Source organism: Vulpes vulpes, chromosome 5 (genome assembly GCF_048418805.1).
Source record: "Vulpes vulpes isolate BD-2025 chromosome 5, VulVul3, whole genome shotgun sequence".
Lineage (NCBI taxonomy): Eukaryota > Metazoa > Chordata > Mammalia > Carnivora > Canidae > Vulpes > Vulpes vulpes.
The window spans coordinates 64735588-64755607 of NC_132784.1; the positions used below are offsets into that span (position 1 = coordinate 64735588).

Genomic DNA, 20020 nt, shown 5'->3' on the forward strand with positions numbered 1-20020 from the left:
ATTTGTAGTGGTGTGTGTGCGTGCGCGTGCACGCTTCAACTTCCTATTCTTTTGTGAAAGCACATATGAAGAATATTAATAATCTGATGCAAAAAAAATCTGATGCAAATATTTTTCCTGGTTTCTAGATTGCCTTTCATTTTGTTTATTGCTTTGGACATACAAAAGTGACATTGTTCTGAGGTCGTCACTCTTCAGTTTCTATACTTCGCTGTACTTAGATCTCTCCCATCTCAAAGGTATATAAAAATCTATTATGACACTTATGGTTTGATTTTTTTTTTTACACTTAATCATATACCACAACTGGTGCTTATTGTGCCTCCTGTGGGCGGGGAGTGGGAGCTAATGCCCCCTCAGAGCCCCCAGAGCTTGCTCCCCTCCTGGTTCTGGCCTCCCTGGGGCTCCACAATGGAGTGACAGTCCTGTCAGCCATGAGGATTGTTGTCCCAATGGGACAGATCACTAGAGAAGACCTTGGGGACAGGCAGGTATTGTCCCTACCGGAGTCCTGGTTGTCGCTCCTCCATGACTCCCCATTCCGCCATCCTGTTTTGGACATAGCAATCCCCCAGGAGAGAGAGCATCAAAAGCAGGTACACAAAGATGGATCTGGGTTCTACCAGTGTGGTTCCTGGCAGCTTTATTTGAATTTGAATCAGAACTACCTAGCCCCACCCACCAGGCCTGCTTTCCCTCATCTGTGAGATGGCATAAAGGTATGTGTGTGTTGGGCACTAGCGTTTACAGTGCTACCTTCCTTTATTGCTGGGCCTCAGGTCCAACCCCTTGGTCCTTTCCCTCTCCTGCGCCTTAAGCACCTGCTTCCCTTGCTCTGAGCCTTTTATGTAATGACAATCAGTGTGTATATTTCTGGTCTGGTTCTGGTTTTACATTTAATTTTGTTTCCATCCACATCTCCCTGTATCAGCAGAGTCCACAAACACTTTGGAAATCAGTTTTTTTCCGGGTAGTTAATTCTACAGGAATGGCATGGGTGGGCTTCTAGAAGTCTGAATGCTCAGAAACTGTATATTTTTCTGTGAAAAGCATAAACTTGCCAAAGAGGTCCAGGACCTCAAAAAAGATCAAACAACTGCATTATTTTATCCCAAAGTACTTATAGTATAGGATATTTAGTCAAGTCTCTTAAGTTGTAAGCAGTGTTTTGACTATTTTCGGTCATGCCTGCTGTGAGCATCTTTTTGAATTTGGTGACTGCATTATATTCCCTGGAGGGGTGTTGCTTGATCAGTGAGCATGCATGGTTTTATAACTTGTGTCAGAGACTCAGATACTCTGGAAAGCTTACATTTCCTCTTGTGAGTCTATCCATTTCCCTACATAGTTGCTAATACCAGATTTTTTCAATTTTTATTGTAACTTTTTAAAAATGTAAAATACATGTAAAATGTATCTTCTTAATCATTTTTAGTGCACAGTTCAGTAGAGTTCAGTGTTGTGCAACCAAGCTCCAGAAATTTTTCATCTTGCAAAACTGAAATTACATACCCAGAAAACTCCCCATTCCCTTCTCCCTTTAGCCCATAGTAACCGTTATTGTATTTTTCTGTTTCTATGAGTTTGAGGTACCTCATGTTGAGTAGGATCATAAAGCATTTGCCTTTTTGTGACTGGCTTATTTTCCTTGGCATTAGATCCTCTGGGTTTGTGTTACAGCATGTGTCAAAATTTTCTTCCTCCTTAAAAGTTGAAACAAGTGCACCTGGCTGGCTCAGTCAGTACAACATGCAACTCTTGATTTCGGTGTCCTGAGTTTGAGCCCCATCTTGGGTGTAGAGATCAAGTAAGCGAGCAGAAACATTCCATGTTTGTATGTAACATTTTATTTATCATCTGTCTGTGATAAATGGATAGCTTCCACCCTTTGGTTATTATGAATAATGTTCCTATGAGAGGTGTACAAAAGCCTTTTGAAACCCTGTTTTCATTTCATTTGGAGATACACCCAGAAGTGGGATTGCTGGATTATATGTATTTCTATTTTTAATTTTTTGAGGAGCCTCACACTTTTCCAATAGCAGCTGCGCCACTCTAGAGCCCCAGCAGTTTGCAAGAATTCCAGTTTTTGAGGATGCCTGGGTGGCTCAGTGGTTGAGTGTCTGCCTTTGGCTCAAGGCATGATCCTGGTCTGGGGATTGAGTCCCACATCGGGCTCCTTGCGAGGAACATGCTTCTCCCTCTATGTCTCTGCCTCTCTGTGTGTATCTCTCACGAATGAATAAATAAATAAAATCTCTTAAAAATTTCAGTTTTCCATTTGATCACCAACACTTGTTCTCTGTTTGAAATAGCAGCCATCCAACTGGGTGTGAAGTGACATCTCATTGTTTTGATTTGCATTAACATAATAGTGATGTTAAGCATCTTTCCCTAGAATTGCTGGCTGGCCATTTGTGTCTTGTTTGGAGAAATAGTTTTTCAAGTCCTTTATTCGTTTTTAAAACTGGGTTATTTTTTATTGCTATTTGTAGTTCTTCAAATATGTTATATATTAACCATTTATCAGATCTGTGATTTACAAATATTTTCTCCCATTGTATAGGTTGCCTGTTCAGTCTGCTCATGGTGTCCTTTGATGCCCAGAAGTTTTTAATTCTTGTAGTCAGGTCAGCTTTTTTTTTTTTTTTTTAAACCTTTGTTACTGTGCTTTTGGTGTCCTGTCCAAGAAATCCTTGCCAACTCCAATGTTCATCAAGTATTTATTGCTACTTTTAAAAGTCCTTTGGGAAAAAAAAAATCCTTTGGTAATCTTAATCCGTGTTTTTGAATTTATTGGTTAGTCTCTTTTGCCACTTGATTTACCATCTGCCTCTTCCTCTGACCACTTACCCTATGAAATTCCATATTGGTTTTCATAATGATCATATACTCTGTTCACTTTGGAAGATCAGCTTTTGCCAGTTATGATTGTCGAATTAACTGTTTTTTTTCCTTTTATTGTTGGCGCAAATAGTATCTGTTACATGAGGATTTTTTAAAACATTTCATCTACCAAGTCCAGCGGTAACTACTACTAAGTCTGTTAGGTTTGCTTCTGATTTAATTTTTCTTTGGTATCTAAACTCGTCACCCTTTAAGGAGTTATGAATCCACCTTAGGAGTGGGTTTAAATTATACTTACAAAGTTGAAATGTCTAACTTTTATTGAGGAGCCCCTCTCTTTACTTTGCTCCAGGTCAGTCTTAGTGTCTGAGGATCATGTCCCTAAATCGCTAGAGTTTTTAGCCTCTAGTTTTTGTTGTTTCTAAGCAAATACAGCAAATTTTAATGACTGTCACTGCTTATTATGTTTTAAAACCTAATAAGTGGAGGCTCTGCTACTTCTTAAAGCGCAACTATTCTCTCCCTGTTGGAACTGAAGTACACAAAACTAGGTTAATCTTTGGTTGGTGACATAACATGGCTCTCTTATTTGCTTCCTTGATGTTTTTAATAATGTGGTAAGCATTTCTGAATCTTCTGTATAGTATGAAAACTAGGGCTTTAGGCAGTAGCTTCCTCTACCCATGTGGTTGTCTCCCCTGCTCTCCCTCTGTCCCCCCACCACCACAACCCCCACCTCCCTGCCTCACTCTAGGCCAGCATATCTCATCCTGAATACAGGGTTTACCATTACTTTCTTTTCATAGAACTAAAAAAAAAAAGGAAAGAAAGAAAAATCTGCCTAAGTGTATTTTTTAAGGAAGCTGCAGGCATTCACAGCCCCTCTGGGACAGTACAGCAGAGCAGCTCTACCTCTCTGTGCTATCTGGGTCTGGGACTCTCTGTTTAGCACAAAGCAAGAATGGCCTTAACAAGACTCCGTCTACTTCTGCTGTTCTTTCCCCTAAGCAGGTTGAAAAACCAACTGTTCTAGGATAGCAGTTGTGACATTTGCAGAAAGCAGCATTTAATTATATTGTTTGTTTGTCTGGTCTGTTGAAATCTCATTGGGCTTCTGTCTGTAGGCATTTCTAATCCTAAGTGGAAAAGGAGTGCGCTTCAGTGGGGCACAGTCCATTCCCTCTCCTGCTGTCCCGCTCGGTACCAGCTTGGCTAATTTAAGTAAGTACCTGCTGCCTCTCAGATTCCACCAAGTGCCAAGAGCACAGGTGTGAACCCGGCTCTGTCTCTTACTCACCTAGCGTCACAGCTTAACATTGGGAACCCTGAGATTGGTTCACTGTAGCCCTGACACCTCTGTTGATGTAATAGCTGTGTGACCAGCTGTCTGGGTGTCAGAGCAAGGCCTGCCTCTGCCCTATGCTGACCTGACAGCAAGGCTCTGCTAGTTTTTTTTCTAGTTCATTTAAAGGTGTAAAAATGTTCAAAGTGTAATAGCTGCAGATGTTAAAAATTGCCTCGGTTCCTATAGAGGCAACTATTGTGGCCAGTTGCTGGAGTTTTTCTGGAGAATCCTGTGTATATATTTCACTGTGGAGGTCCTGGTACACCACACACCCCGTCTTACACTTTGAATTGTTAAGTTAACGGTACATCAAGGTGCTCACTGCATCTTTTTTTTATGGTCTCCCTTGGGCTTTTCCACATCTCTGTCATAGTCCATGTTTGAATTACTCATTTCCCTTTTGGGGAACAATTTGTTTCTAGCAACCTTTATTGTATAGGAGGCTATACTGAATATCCGCCTACATGGTTCTTTGTATGTGAGAAGTGACAATAGTATTTCACTGTAGTTTTGACTTCTTTCGGGCTGTGGGCTTATGGATTTTCAAAGAGCTCTTTATATACTGAAGAAATTAACCCTTTGTGATTTGTGCTACAAATACTTTCCTGTTATTGATCTTGATTGTACATTTCATGCTAAAATTTTGCTGGTCAGGGTTTTAACCATACTTATTTTTTATCACTGTTTTCTTTTATGGCTTCCGGGTTTTAAGACTCAAGTTGGAAAGTACCCCCCTTAAAGATGGGCACGCCTCAACCTTCCCCAGCCCACCAGCAGCACAGGTTCTCCCAGCCCAGCCCTTGGCTGTTTTGGGTTTTATCTTTGCTAATAGGAAAATCCAGCTTCCCCGTGTTTCAGTTTGTAAACCTTTTGATCCTGTGAAGCTGAATGAACACGTTGTTGGCTGATGTGTGTGTTGCTTTGTGTTTCACTTACATTTTCACTTCCAGAGAATTTTTTACCCTTTGCCCTTGTATACTGCATTTACCTTTGTATATAACAAAACAGTTTTCAAGTTTATAGTTGCTTTTCTTTTTTCTTTGAGTATAGGGGACACACCATGTGGCACTGGTTTCAGATTGTAGTTTGCCTTTAAATTTACATGTTGGAGGGGTGCCTGGGTGGCTTAGCAGTTTGAGCATCTACCTTCAGCTCAAGGTGTATGTAATCCCATGGTCCCGGGATCGAGTCCTGCATTGGGCTCCCTGCATGGAGCTTGATTCGGTCTCTGTCTCTCATAAATGAATCTTTTAAAAAATATTTTTATTTATTATTTTTTTTTATTTTAAAAATTTTTTTTAATTTATTTATGATAGTCACACACAGAGAGAGAGAGAAGCAGAGACACAGGCAGAGGGAGAAGCAGGCTCCATGCACCGGGAGCCCGATGTGGGATTCGATCCCGGGTCTCCAGGATCGCGCCCTGGGCCAAAGGCAGGCGCCAAACCGCTGTGCCACCCAGGGATCCCTTAAAAAATATTTTTAAAAATAAATTTACATGTTGGATCCTGCTGATGTAAGTTTTAAGTTTGGTCATCAAATCTCTTACTGTTATGGTTTCATACTTTGATATTATGCTATATTTTCCACTGGTTTCTTTGTGCTTTAGTTTTTGACATTTGATATATTTATGGCTCTTTAACCTATCTAGAAGTTTTTTGGGTGTTTGTATAGTAGGAGGTAAGAATCTTAATTATTTCAAGATGGCTAGCTGATTTTCTAAGTACCACTTCCTGAATAATGCTTTCTCTGCTAATCTGAAATGGTGTGCACTTGTAAGTTATGGACTAAATACTTCAATATAATTGAGTCTATTTCTGAACTTTCTGGTCTTCCACCAATTTCTCTTTCCTCTGCTACCAGTGTTTCATTTTGTTAGCTTCATTGTATCTGATTATAATGTGTGTTAATACAAGCCTCTGGCATTCTTTTTTAAGGTATTCTGATTTTTACTGGAATTGCATTACATTTATCAATATATTATGATATTGAGACTTTACATTTAGGAACTGGCCTCCCTGTTCAGGATAGGATGACTTTTATGTCCATCAGGAATTTCAGACTTCATGTGCAAGTTAGGTGCATTTATGAAGTTTGCTTCTAGAAATGTTATATTCAGTGTTGTGGTTAGAGCTATCTTTCCTATTAAAATTTCTGATGATGGTACCATGTGTTTAAGACTTTGTTTTGTTTATATACTTTCTTAAATTATTCATGAGAGGCACAGGCAGAGGGAGAAGCAGGCTCCTGGCAAGCAGCGTGATGCAGACCTTGATCCCAGATCCTGGGATCACGCTCTGAGCGGAAGGCAGACACTCAACCGCTGAGCCACCCAGACATCCCAGCAGATATTTTAAATGTCAACATTTGCATATTTATTTTAACAGGTATTCAAAAATTGGTGATAATTACATATTTCCTCTTAAAAATATTTTTCCTCTTCTTAATTGAAATATCCCACACATACTATAAAATTCAGGCTTTTGAAGTATATAATTCAGTGGTTTTTAGTATATTTACTGTGTTTGCAACCATCACTACTATCCATTTCCAGAACTTTTCCATCTTCCCAAACAGATGTCTGGGACCTATCAAACAGTAACTTACCATCCTGCCTTCCCGCTGGTCCCTGGTAACCTTTATTCTATTCTCTATCTCTATAAATTTGCCTGTTCTTGGTCCCCATTCTAAGTACCTCATGTAAGTGAAATCCTAAGGTATTTGTCCTTTAGTGTCCATCTTTGTTCAGTTGGCATAATGTTTTCAAGGTTCATTCATGCCAGGGCGCATAACAGTTCCTTTGTGAGGCTGAATAATAGCTCATCGTGTGGCTAGACCACATTTTGTTTATCCAGTCATCAGTTGGACATTTGGGTTATTTCCACATTTTGTGGGATTATGAATAATGCTGCTATGAACTTTTTATGTGAACATGTTTAAATTGTCTTCAGTATGTACCTAGGAGTGGGACTGCTTGCTGGGTCAAATGATAACTTTGTTTAACTTTTTGAGGAACTGCCAAACTGTTCTCCAGTGTAGCTGCACATTTTACTTTCCTGCCAGTAACTTTTGAGAGTTCCAGTTTCTCCACATCTTCAGCACTTGTTCTTATCTGTCTTTTTTTGTGGTTTTTATGTAAGCTCTAAGCCCATTGTGGGGCTTGACCTCATGACCCAGAGTCGCATACTCTTCCAACTGAGCCAGCTAGGCACCCCTCTGGCTTTTCAATTGTAACCATCCTAATTAGTGTGAAGGAGTATCTCATGTAATTTTGATTTGCTTTTTTCTGATGACAAATGACATGAAACACCTTTTCATGTGCTTGTTGACCATGTGTAGATCTTTGGAGGAGTGTCTACTGATCCATTTGTTCCCTTTTTTATTGGGTGTTTATCTTACTGAATTGTAAAATTCTTTGCATATTTGGGATACTAGGCCCCAATCAGATGATTTGCAAATAGGTTTTTCCCTTCTGGGGGTTATGTTTCTACTTTCTTGGTAGTGTTCTTTGACATAAATTTATTTTTTATTTTATTTATTTATTATAAATTTATTTTTTAAAAGTAACTTGATTAAGGGGAAAAAATAGGACTGGCCATATTCAGATGTGGCAAAAAATCTCCAGGTATTGTGTGAATAATTGATGTTTGGGAGCAGAGAAAAGAGTGTGACCCGATCCTGTAGTGTGACGTGGGATCACTTACTCTGGTGTGACCTTTCACATACAGTGTCCCCAAATGTCACCTGGTACCTGTGTTGGGATCATCTGTCAGTAGATTGCTTAGAAGTTTTTGTTTTGTCTTTTAAGTCTGTAATAGATATGGAATTTATTCAACTGTCTTTCCTGCATCTTTTTAGATGAGCATCCAGTTTTTCTCTCACTTTCTCATGATTAATTGCATCATGGAATATTAAGCCCTCCTAGGATTTCTGAGACAAACCATTCCAGGCCTGGAACTTTATTCTGTCACCACAGAAATGAATCAGAAGGTCCACTGCAACTTAAGGGTGCTGTCAGGTAGGTGTTGGTATCAGGATGTTCAGAGAGGCATAGACACCATTAAGAGTGGTGGCTAAAAAAAAAAAAAGAAAAAAAAAAAAAAGAAAATGAGTGGTGGCTAATGGGACACCTGGGTGGCTCAGTGGTTGAGCATCTGCCTTCAGCCCAGGGCATGATCCTGGGATCATGGGATCAAGTCCCACATCGGGCTCCCTGCATGGAGCCTGCTTCTCTCTGCCTATGTCTCTGTGTCTCTCATGAATAAACAAATTAAATCTTTTAAAACAAAAAAGAACGGTAGCTAAGAGCAGGCTTTGAGCTGGACCACTGGGTTTCTGGTCCCCGCATTGCCACTTATTAGCACATGACTTTGGCAAATTTCTTAAATCCTTGAAGCCAGTTTCCTCAATAAGATGGGGACAAAAATAGAGCTAGAACATAAGTTGTGGTTTGTGTGAAGCTGGAATGAGGTTGTGTGGCCCAGGTGCTGGGAGCGAGGGGTGCTGCTATCACTTGTCCTCGCCAGGGCAGACTGAGTGAGTTCCCCCTTCACCCAGAACAGTGTTCTGTAACACCGCCTGGGGCTGCCCCTTCTCTTTGGAGATTCGGTGATCTCTAAAAACTTTCAGATTCTTCTGAGTTACATGCTAGTCCATATTTCATTATAAGTCAGTTTTTCAAAATTAAATTTTCTAAGAAAATTGCCATTCTCATAGGTATTAGTGTAGAGCATTTTTAAAAAAGATTTATTTATTCATGAGAGACACAGAGCAAGGGGGAGCCGTGCAGAGACACAGGCAGAGGGAGAAGCAGGTTCCATGCAGGAAGCCCGATGTGGGTCTCAGATCCCAGGCCCCCAGGATCACACCCTGGGCTGAAGGTGGCACTAAACCGCTGAGCCACCTGGGCTGCCCCACATTTTTTTTTTTTTTTGGCATTTTAATATTTTTATCAAGAATTTCCACTTTTTATTCCTGGATTTTATCTGAAACAGACTTTCGAGAAGCAGATTTAGATAGAATAAGCAGTTCTGCTCTCATGTTGTAATTTATCAGTTCTTCAGCTTTGCTTGGTCATTTTGGACATTGTTTTGTTACTCTTTTTTTTTTTTTTTTTTTTTGGAGTCTTGCATTGCATGCTGAATTTCAGGCAACGTACAGTAATGGATGGAGGCTGTGGCAGGAAGCAGTCATTCCTGCTCAGGCCAGCACCCACTGTGATCGTGGACAAGGGCCTCAGATACCAGGGTGTGGACTCTTTCTAAGGGAGACTACTGATACCACCTCAGAGGCTGTACAGGTGCCAGGTAGGAGCTGGAGTCTAGCAGGAGCACGGGAGGGAAGAGCTACCGAGAGTCTAACAGCTATTCCATCAACCTCCTCCATGCTGGCCAGATTCTGAGCTGGTCTCCACATACACAGGGAAGTGAGATGAATGGCCTTGCCTTCCTCTGGCACCTCTGTTCCATGGAGGACAGGTCTCAGCTGGTGATTATACAGATCATGAGTGAACACAGTGCAGTAACAGCCACAGGGAGTACAGCCTGAGTGAAGAGAGAAAGCCCCAACCCAGGGACGGGGCCTTTGAGCTCTCACTTGAAGGGTAGGTGAAGCTGTAAGGAAGAGCATTCCCAGCTGAGAGAAGGGCATGAGCAAAGCCTCTGAGCTGTGAAGGGAATCTGGCTCCCTTTCTTCATTGCTTAAGGTATGATTTTTTTATACATGTTCTGTGGCATTTGAGAAGGTATTTGTCAAATACCTGTTCTGTATTTTGGATCAGTCCCTCTAGATGGTTTTTGGTCCAATCCAAATCCCTACTATATATCCTTGTGTAATGAGAAGAAGGGTGATGACATTCCCCCCACCACCACTTCTGGTCCCCATGCACCCACCCAACTGCTTACCAATTTTGTTCTATGTATTTTGCTGCAGTGTATCTGGTACTTGGAGATTCCAGGCGGCACAGGCCGCCCCTGCTGTGTGGAGCACTTGATGCTGGCAGTGCCGATGGGAACCTACACCCTACCCTGTCCCCAACCAGTCTTCTCCTTTGCATTTGAATGAAGTGCCTGTGTGTTGGAATTTTCAGCTGGTGAATTTTGAAACTATTTTTACATCTCTTTTCTGTTTCCTGCTCATATATGTGTTCATCTTACACAGTTGTGATTGGGAGTTATTTTGCTTCTTTCACTTCAGCCTCGGTTACGGGCACAGTTCCCCATGCTGAAATAATCCACCTGTTCTAGTTGAGGCCCGCGGGGGGCATTCCAGGCTGTGAGCCTGCCCCTGTCCACTTGTATTTTGTGATTATAAATTACAGGGTCACAGACATCTTTGGGCAAATTAGACCTCAAGGCTGCTTTTTGTGTGTATTTCCCACCGGCCCAAGGGAAGGGGCAGGCAGTTGCCTGGTTCTCTGCTTATTGCTGTGTCCTCTAGGTGGTTCGAAAGGGCCGATTATGTGCTCCATTTACCCTGCCAACACAGTTTTTGACTCTGAGTGCGTAGGGCTTCCTTGAAGTCATTTTAACATTTGCCAGCGTCATGTTTCCCTCTGTAGATCACTCTGGGTTTTCAAGTACATATCTCGAGCGTTTTGTCACTAACATGTTGAATTCATTCTTTGCTCGTCTTACAGAGTATGTTTTGACTACCACCCCTACCCCACCCCACCCCCATTTCTGAGGCCTTTTAAGGCCAGAGCCTTGTTGCTTCATCTCAGGTTGGGACTTAGATGGCTGTTTCCTCTCTCCTGCTGCAGTAAGTAAGTAAGTGCCTGTGCTCTGTGGTGTGTTTGGGGGCTGAAGCCTGAAGGGAGGCCACGGGGGAAGCTAGGAGGTGTGGGGGGGCACATAGGGAGATGGGGTGAGGGGGATAGAAGCTTGGCTCTGAGCCCACCCAGTGGCCCCCCAGACCTGAGGGTGTGAGAGAGAGAGAGAGAGAGAGAGTGTGTGTGAGAGAGAGAGAGAGAGAGAGAGAGAGAGAGAGAGAGAGAAAGGGGTGGTGGGACTGGCTCTGCTCTAGTTCCTTAGGACTGGTCCCAGAGGACCCTATTCTCAGCCTGACCTGATGCACCTGTGTGACCCTGAACAGGTTGCAGGCCTCTCTGAGACTCTCAGCTTCTCATCTGGACCCTGCTGTGGAGGGGCCACTGAACTCCTCAGGGTCAACAGGAGAGGTCCAGCCGCCTCCATCCCCTCCATGAGAGCCCAGGCCAGGACTCCTGGATGAGGACCGCAGAGCTTGTGAGGGTGCTTCCACTGGACCCGCTGTGGGCCCACTGAGGCAGAGCCTGGCCTGGGAGCGGCAGGTGCTGTGGGCAGCAGACTGGGAGCGTGGCCCAGGACGGGAAACTGACCAAGGGTCCAGGGTGGACTTCCTGTTCCTCCTGTCTCTTGAGGCCCAGGTGACTTGGACCCGTCCTCTCGGGAACTCAGATCCCCCCTCCCCATGAGAGGCAGGTGGACGTGCTGTGCTTCTAACTTCATTTTCAAGCAGTGGCAGTTCCCAGGAAGGACCCCACAGTGGGCAGTGGTGGAGAGATGGAGGATGGAAGGTGAGACAGGTGAGCTAGTCTGTGTGGCCCCACACAGCAGGGGCACAGCAGACTTTTGGAGGACCATTGGCATTTGAACTGGATCAGGGTACTTGAACTTTCCCCTAGTTCTTAGATTTCCTCTTCCGATGAAAAACTTGAGATTTTTGCCTTCAAATATAAAAGTGATCTGCATAGAGTTAAAAATTCAAGCCATGGAAAAGGTATAAATTGGAACTTAAATCCCTCTCGCTTTATCCATCCCAGCACTACTACACAGAGGTGGCCTCTCGAGTTTCTTAGGATCTTTCTGGAAATTTCCATGTACATACAAAGGCTTGCCACTGTCCTAGAGTAGGCAGGACCATAATTTGTGGTTCAGTTTTTCCTCTCACTTCCTGATCTGAAGCTGGGATATGCATCCAGCATAACAAGAAATGTGTAGCCATAAAGCCAGGGGATGCTCGTCCCCTTGGCTGCACCTTGAAAGGGCCCTCAGGGTAAGAAAGGCTGAGCCTGGGAGGGAAGGAGGGAGGTGTGGAGCCGCCGCAGGTGTTTCTTTTACTGGATGAGGCTCATGGCCACATTCAGGTTTTGCTTTTCACCTTTGAGTCTGTGCGAAAACAAGGAGGAAAAAGCAAAAGATGCTGGTGGTGGCACGCCCAGCGCTGCTGGGCCAGGGTTCAAGTCCCTGTGGCGTCCCTGCTTCCTTCCTGCTCTCCGCTCTGTGGTCCTGAGGGAGGCATGAGGGCCAGGGCACCTGGGCCTCCCTCCACAGTCCCCTCGCTCACCCCTTTGGAGGGCTGGAGCCAGCCTTCAGGGGCTCCCGCTGCTCTCTCCCTGCCCTGAGCCACATGCAAAAGATGGATCAGTCCCTTTGAGAGGAAGGGAGCTTAGGGGCTCTGAACCACAAGGCTGAGGGGCCCACCTGGAGTGACCACTTCCTCAGGGTGTGCTCTCCACCTGGCCTCTTCCATCTGAGGCTCCCAGGACCAACTCACCACTGCCCTCCACCTCCAAGGACCAGGACAGCTCTTCTGGGAGGGCAGAGTGGATGAGGTCAGAGGCAGAGCTCTGGGCAGGCAGGTCAGGGTGTGGACTAGCCTTGGGGAAGCAGAAGGGAGGGGCCAACTACCTGACTCTGGTGCCAGGGTGGTCACTGAGGGGTGTTAGACTGCACTCTCCAGGTGCCTGGGACCTGGAGGATGGGTCCCAGGAGACCCCCCCCCCCCCCCCCCCCCGGTTCAGGACCCAGCAATGGCAGTGTGCTATGATCCTAAGCAAGTTCCATGCAAGCTCACAGGAGCTGCGACCTCTCTGTCTCTGGGATTCCTTTTGCCTCTCTCCCAGCTTTGGCCAGCCTCCCCTATCTCTCCCCTACATCCCCAAAAAGGTCAGAAGATCACAACCCATTTCACTGTCCATGATGCTGATGCTGTCTGCACCTTAGAACTGGGCTGCCTTGTCTCCAGCCTGAGCCCCTGTTTCCCGGGAACCCCTGCTGTCACTGAGATAATCTCTTCCTTCCACAGCCCATCTCATCAGGAACACTGGAAGCAGAAGGGGGGGTGAGCAAAGTTGACCTAGGAGGCAAGGCAGGCTGGGGGCTCCCCGACCTCTCAGAGCCTGTTTAGAGTACCACATCCTGGTCTCAGCCCAAACTCAGGTCACATGATAAGACAGGTCCTCTCCAGATATCTTGGATCCTATGAGCTGGAGGGGACACCAAACCTGGACAAGCCTGAGGGAAATACTGTGTGCAGGGCAGAGGGGGGAGAATCGGGACCCACGGAAGGGCAGGAAGCTGCTCAGCTTTAGTTAAGAGAACCTCTTAAGGGACCTTGCCAGGCACCGGGCTGGTTCAGTCGGTGGGACAGATAACTCTTGATCTCAGGGTTGTGAGTTCGAGCACCACACTGAGGGCAGAGTTTACTTAATTAAAAAAAAATAATAATAAGATTTTTAAGTAATCTCTACACCCAGTGTGAGGCTCAAACTCACAACCCTGAGATCAAGAGTTGTACCTTCCACCAACTGAGCCAGCTAGGTGCCTCCCAAAAAAATTCTTAGAAAAAATAAGGGACCTTGACTTGGGCCCTTCCAAAGGAGAGTGATGGTGGGTTTGCCATCATCTGCAGTCCCACGGCCCCGTGGCAAGTTTTGGTGATGGAAAATTGTCCTCTGGATCTGATGTTTCTGGCAGAGGTGGTGAGAGGAGGCAGCAAGAGGATGAAGTCTTTGTGGGTGGCCTGTTGTGTCCTGAGCAGCCAGGCCCAGGCACTAAGCTCATAATGTCCACAGAGGTGCCTGTCTGTCTGAAGTGGAACAGCCACATGGGCCAGAAAAAGCTTCTGGACCTGTTGTCCTCAGACATGATCAACCCACTGCTAGGAACTGACAGGCTTATAATGATCATGCATAAGTAAAGGCAGGAGGCCCAGGAGTGAAAGGGAGAAGCCAATATATGGCAAAGACCATGGACGTGAGACTCAGTTTCCCCATTTCTAAAATGGAATCAATTGTACCTACCTTGCAGGATTGTGGGAAAAATTAGGGATAACATTTATGAACTGCCACATGGAAGGTATTAAAAAATGGCTATGGACAGGGGCACTTGGGTGGCTCAGTTGGTTAAGCATCTGACTCTTATTTTTTAAGACTTTATTTATTCATGAGAGACAGAGAGAGAAGCAGAGACACAGGCAGAGGGAGAAGCAGGCTCCCTGCAGGAAGCTCGATGTGGGACTCAATCCCAGGACTCCAGGATCATGCCCTGAGCGGAAGGCAGACGCTTAACCACTGAGCTACCGAGATCCCTAAGCATCTGACTGTTGATTTTGGCTCAGGTCATAAACTTAGGTCCTGAGATTGAGCCCCATGTCCGACTTCATGCTCAGCGAGGAGTCTGAGATTCTCTCCCTCTCCCTCTTCCCCTCCCCCACTTCAAATAAAAATTTTTTTAAAGATTTTATTTATTTATTCATGAGAGAGAGAGAGGCAGAGACACAGGCCGAGGGATAAGTAGGCTCCATGCAGGGAGCCCAACGTGGGACTCTATCCCAGGTCTCCAGGATCACACCCTGGGCCAAAGGCAGTGCTAAACCTCTGACTTATCCGGGCTGCCCAAATAAATACATCTTTAAAAAAATTTACTGTGAACACACACAATGTAAAATCTGCCATTTAACCATTTTAAGTGTGTGATTCGTGGCATTTAAGTGTGTGATTCGTTACATTCATGATGTGCAACCCTCACCACTATTTCCTGGCCCCTTTTATCACCCCACAGCAAGAACCATGTCCATTAGGCGCTGCTCCCATTTCCCGCTCCCACATCCCCTGGTAACCTCTAATTTACTCCTTTAAGATTTTATTTACTGGGATCCCTGGGTGGCGCAGCGGTTTGGTGCCTTCCTTTGGCCAAGGGCGCGATCCTGGAGACCCCGGATCGAATCCCACGTCGGGCTCCCAGTGCATGGAGCCTGCTTCTCCTCCCTCTGCCTGTGTCTCTGCCTCTCTGTCTCATGAATAAGTAAATAAAATCTTTTTTTAAAAGAATTTTATTTTATTTATGATAGTCACAGAGAGAGAGAGGCAGAGACACAGGCAGAGAGGGTGCATCCCACGCCCTTCTATCTTAACGAAAGAAAAAAGTAACATTTTCCTTTCATTAATAAAAATAAGTAATAAAATAATTGTCCTTTTGTGTCTGGCTTCCTTCACTTAGCATGTTTGCAAGGTTCATCCACATAGGGACGCCGGGTGGCTCCTCGGTTGAGCATCTGCCTTCAGCTCAGGACATGATCCCGGGTCCAGGATCTAATCCCACATCAGGCTTCCTGCATAGAACATGCTTTTCCTTCTATTGTCTCTGCCTCCCTGTCTCTCTGTCCCATGAATAAATAAATAAAATCTTAAAAAAAAAAAAAAAAAGGTGGTTCATCCATGTAGCATGTGTCAGCTCTTCATCCCCTCTTATACCCAGATAATGACATTGTAAGCACAGGGTGGGAAGCTGAAGCGCCAGCACCTTCTTGCCTGCATGGTCCTCCTCTGTGCTTGGGTGGCTTGTCCTCTTCTGCCTTGGAAGAGGAAGACAAGAAAAAAGGACATACTCCTAAAAAAATAAAAAAATAAAAAAAAGACACACTCCTTAGTTTCACCCAGCTGGAAGGTCACACACCACGTGGATCTGAGCTGAGGCCAGAGTAGCTATGAAAGGTGAACATGCTTGCACTGGGTCCCCCAGAACTGCTCTTCATCTTCCCTGTATCAGGCACTAGCCCACAGGTCCTGAGAAACATTCGTGGCTGCTATGCTGAGCTGGAGAAAGAGGATCTGAAGTGGAAGAGATGGGGGCTGGGGGTTCGGAGGGGACAATCCATGGTGGATCCCCTGCCCTGGAGCCCTTCCACTTGGGGGCTGAGGGCAGTACCATCCTTCAAGCCCAGCCCTGGGCCAGCTCTGTAGGACCCAACACTGCCCTGCCTGGCACAAAGCAGGGCACCTGCTTACAGGAGTGAGATCACAAGGACAAAGTGGCCTAGGAGGGAGAGATTTGAGGCTCACCCCCTCCGGGCACCATACCCACTTCCAGAGCCTTAATTTGCCTTCTGCTTGAGTTGTGTTAGGATATATACTCCCACCAGGCAGAGCAGCCAGTGGCCCCATCCAGACTGTGAAGCAAGAAGGAACCAGAGGGGTGCCAGCAGCCATCATATCCCTCACTTGGCTGCTCCTGGTAGGTCTCAGACTTCTCTCCTTGAAGGCACTTAGCTGTTGACCCTGGCCCTATCTTCCCTCCCACTGCTGATACCTCTGCAAGCTCCCATACCTCCCCCTTTCAGGGCAGGAATTGGTCCCAAGGATCCCACTGTGTTCCCTGAATCACAATTCTAGTACCTCTCTCCAGCTCTGAGACTCTGCTTTTCCCATCACCACTAAAGCTTGTTTGTAGTGTAGGAAACATTGTCACGTACGCTGCTTGACCAAACTTCAGAAGCTCTTTTTTTTTTATTTTGTAATATTTTATTTATTCATGAGAGACAGAGAGAGAGAGGCAGAGACACAGGCAGAGGGAGAAGCAAGCTCCATGCAGGGAGCCCGATGTGGGACTCGATCCCAGGACTCCAGGATCATGCCCTGAGCCAAAGGCAGACGCCCAAGCGCTGAGCCAGCTGGGCTGCCCCCAGAAGCTCTTCTCTAGGAGCCAAAATGTAACTGCCCTTGGTCAGCATGGTCTCCCTTCACCTCGTTGATCTGGGTGATGGTCACCATCACGGGAAGCCCTCCACATCCAGAAGGAAGGAGGTCAGCCGGTCGCAGCCAGGTGCTCATCTCTCTACAGGACAGGAAGGATAGATCAGCCTTCTGGGCTCCCACCCTCTTAGCCCTGAAAAGGCAGAGACCAGAAGTCTGACTCGCTTAACCCACTGACTAGAGGTCTCTCCTTATCTGGAGCTTGATGCAGGTGGTGTTGCAGACAGGGTGGGTGATGCGCATCTGGAAGCACCTTACAGAGAAGGGCATGCCGGTTGGGTGAGTGGGGGTTCTGCAAAAGGTGTGGATGATAAACCAATTCTGAGGCTTCATCTCCCCACAGCTGAGGATGTTTCCTCAAACAGTCTGCAGACGAGTAGCATCAAACAACCACACCACCTCCAGATTCCAGGTCAAGAGCTTCCCCTTTCCATTAGTTTAGAGCCAGGACAAGCTAGGTCACCAACGTCCAGCACAGGGCCTGGCACTAAGTGCTCTAAAAGTACCTCTGGTATAAATAAAGAAATCAAGGGAATCCCTGGGTGGCTCCGTGGTTTGGCACCTGCCTTTGGCCTGGGGCATGATCCTGGAGTCCTGGGATCAAGTCCCACATCGGGCTCCCTGCATGGAGCCTGCTTCTCCCTCTGCCTGTGTCTCTGCCTCTCTCTCCTCTGTGTCTTTCATGAATAAATAAAAAAAAGGAAAAAAGAAAAAAGAAAAAAATCAATGTATAAATGAAAAAACCAAGGCTACAGCTGCTGGGGGTGCTGTAGATGACCCTCTGAGGATGCTCTCTCCCTTTCTTAGGCTGGGAGACTCGGATCAATTGAAACAAAGGAACAGAGTTCTTTTTTTTTTTTTAAAGATTTTATTTATTTATTCATAGAGATGCAGAGAGAGAGAGAGAGGCAGAGACACAGGCAGAGGGAGAAGCAGGCTCCATGCAGAGAGCCTGACGTGGGACTCGATCCAGGGTCTCCAGGATCATGCCCTGGGCTGCAGGAGGCGCTAAACCGCTGCGCCATGGGGGCTGCCCTGTTCTTTTTTTTTTTTTTTTTTTTTTTTAATTTTTTAATTTATTTATGATAGTCACAGAGAGAGAGAGAGAGGCAGAGACACAGGCAGAGGGAGAAGCAGGCTCCATGCAGGGAGCCTGACGTGGGACTCGATCCCAGGACTCCAGGATCACACCCTGGGCCAAAGGCAGGCGCTAAACCGCTGAGCCACCCAGGGATCCCAGGAACAGAGTTCTAAGTGATTTTTGTGCACCTTCATTTTATCTTAACAGCCCTTGGAGGTCAGATGTAGTGTCATCCCTATTTTGTTGAAACTGAGGTTGGGAAAGGCTGATCAACACCAGCAGCATATGGCAAGGCCAAAATCAAACCTAATCCACTGACTCCTAATCCTGTGTTCTCATTATGCCACATGTTCTTGAATTAGATCCCACACAGGGGATCCGTGGGTGGCGCAGCGGTTTAGTGCCTGCCTTTGGCCCAGGACACGATCCTGGAGACCCAGGATCGAATCCCACGTCGGGCTCCCAGTGCATGGAGCCTGCTTCTCCCTCTGCCTATGTCTCTGCCTCTCTCTCTGTGTGATGTGACTATCATAAATAAATAAACATTTTAAAAATTTTTTAAAAAAAGAATTAGAAACCACAAGGAGGAATGAGATTGGGAAGCAATGCAAAGAACACAGGCCTGCTGGGGGAATCCAACCCCTAGGTCTTCTCTATCCTTCACTTTTTCCCATCTGGGAAAGCCCTGTAGGCATCCAATGGTGTTTGCATGGGCTCTACTTCTGGCCACTACTGAGGACCTGAGGCAGATGCCTGCCCTGGGGGATTTCCTCACAGGTCCCATTTTCACCAGGCAAACCACAGGAAGGTGGATAGAGGTACCAGCCACTCAAAATGAAACATTGTGGGCGTACCTGGGTGGCTCAGTGGTTGAGAGTCTGCCTTCAGCTCAGGTCATGAGCCCGGGGGTCCTGGGATCGAGTCCTGCATTGGGCTCCTCACTGGAAGCCTGCTTCTCCCTCTGCCTGTCTCTCTCTGTGTCTTTCATGAATAAATAAATAAAATCTTAAAAAATTAAACATTGTGCATGCTTTGGGGGCTTTGGGATGCTTCTGGGGGTAGCAGGAACTCCACAAACTAGCACTCAGCCACAGACTCCAGCATGTTAGGGTAACTAGGCAGCCCTGGCTCTGTGTCTGAAGCAAAGAAACCACCATCTTCCTCGCAGCCACTGGATTCCAAGGTTGGGCAGAAACTCAACAAGTGAAAGAACATCCCAGGTAGGGAGCAAAGCAGAAGCAAAGACCAGGAGTCTAGACTACTGGGTTACAAGGCTAGGAGGGCTGGCCTCTGATGTGTCTGCTTCTATCTGTGAGGCTCAAGTGAGTTGTGTTTGAAGAGTCATGAAAAAATGTTTGGATCACAAGTCTAACTTAACATGGTATATATATATATTTTAAAGATTTATTTATTTATTCATGAGAGACAGAGTGAGGGAGGGGGCAGAGACACAGGCAGAGGGAGAAGCAGAGTCCTTGCTCTCCTTGCCCCGGGAGCCCGATGCGGGGCTCGATCGCAGATCCCAGGATCATGACCTGAGCTGAAGGCAGGCGCCCAATAGCTGAGCCACCCAGGCGTCCTACCATGGTATATTTTATTTATTAACAATAATTTGTTTCATTTATCCGATGCCAGACACTGTTCTAAATGCCTTATAAATTCTCATATGAGTGGTGGGTTCTACTATTCCCCTACTCTGAAGTAAAGATTATGTGATTTGCCCATGGTCATAGAGATTGTAAACCGTGGAGCTAGGATCTGAATTCAGTCTGGTTCCAAAGTCTGAACCATTATACCAGGCCAAGATCAAAAGTTTTCAATATTTAAAAAAAAAAAAAAGTTTTCAATATTTAAAAAAGTCTACCTTTCTAATACAGGCTTTTCCTGGTTTTGGTTTTATGCAGACATACCCAATACCATGCTAAGTGAGAGTCCTACATATTTCCTGCGATCC

At 45.6% G+C, this 20020-nt stretch overlaps 1 long non-coding RNA gene across 3 annotated transcripts; it reads left to right on the top strand.

Annotated features, from left to right (window-relative positions):
• Nucleotides 1-8073: 8073 nt before the first annotated feature.
• Nucleotides 8074-15421, top strand: LOC112923973 (uncharacterized). 3 transcript variants are annotated; one of them, XR_012001875.1, is made up of 3 exons: nt 8074-8210; nt 9317-9896; nt 10124-15421. It is a non-coding gene; the product is annotated as an uncharacterized lncRNA (long non-coding RNA). The 3 variants fall into 3 exon arrangements; XR_003235805.2 differs by having other exon boundaries at nt 9317-9498; XR_012001876.1 differs by lacking the exon at nt 9317-9896 and having other exon boundaries at nt 8086-8210.
• Nucleotides 15422-20020: the final 4599 nt, after the last annotated feature.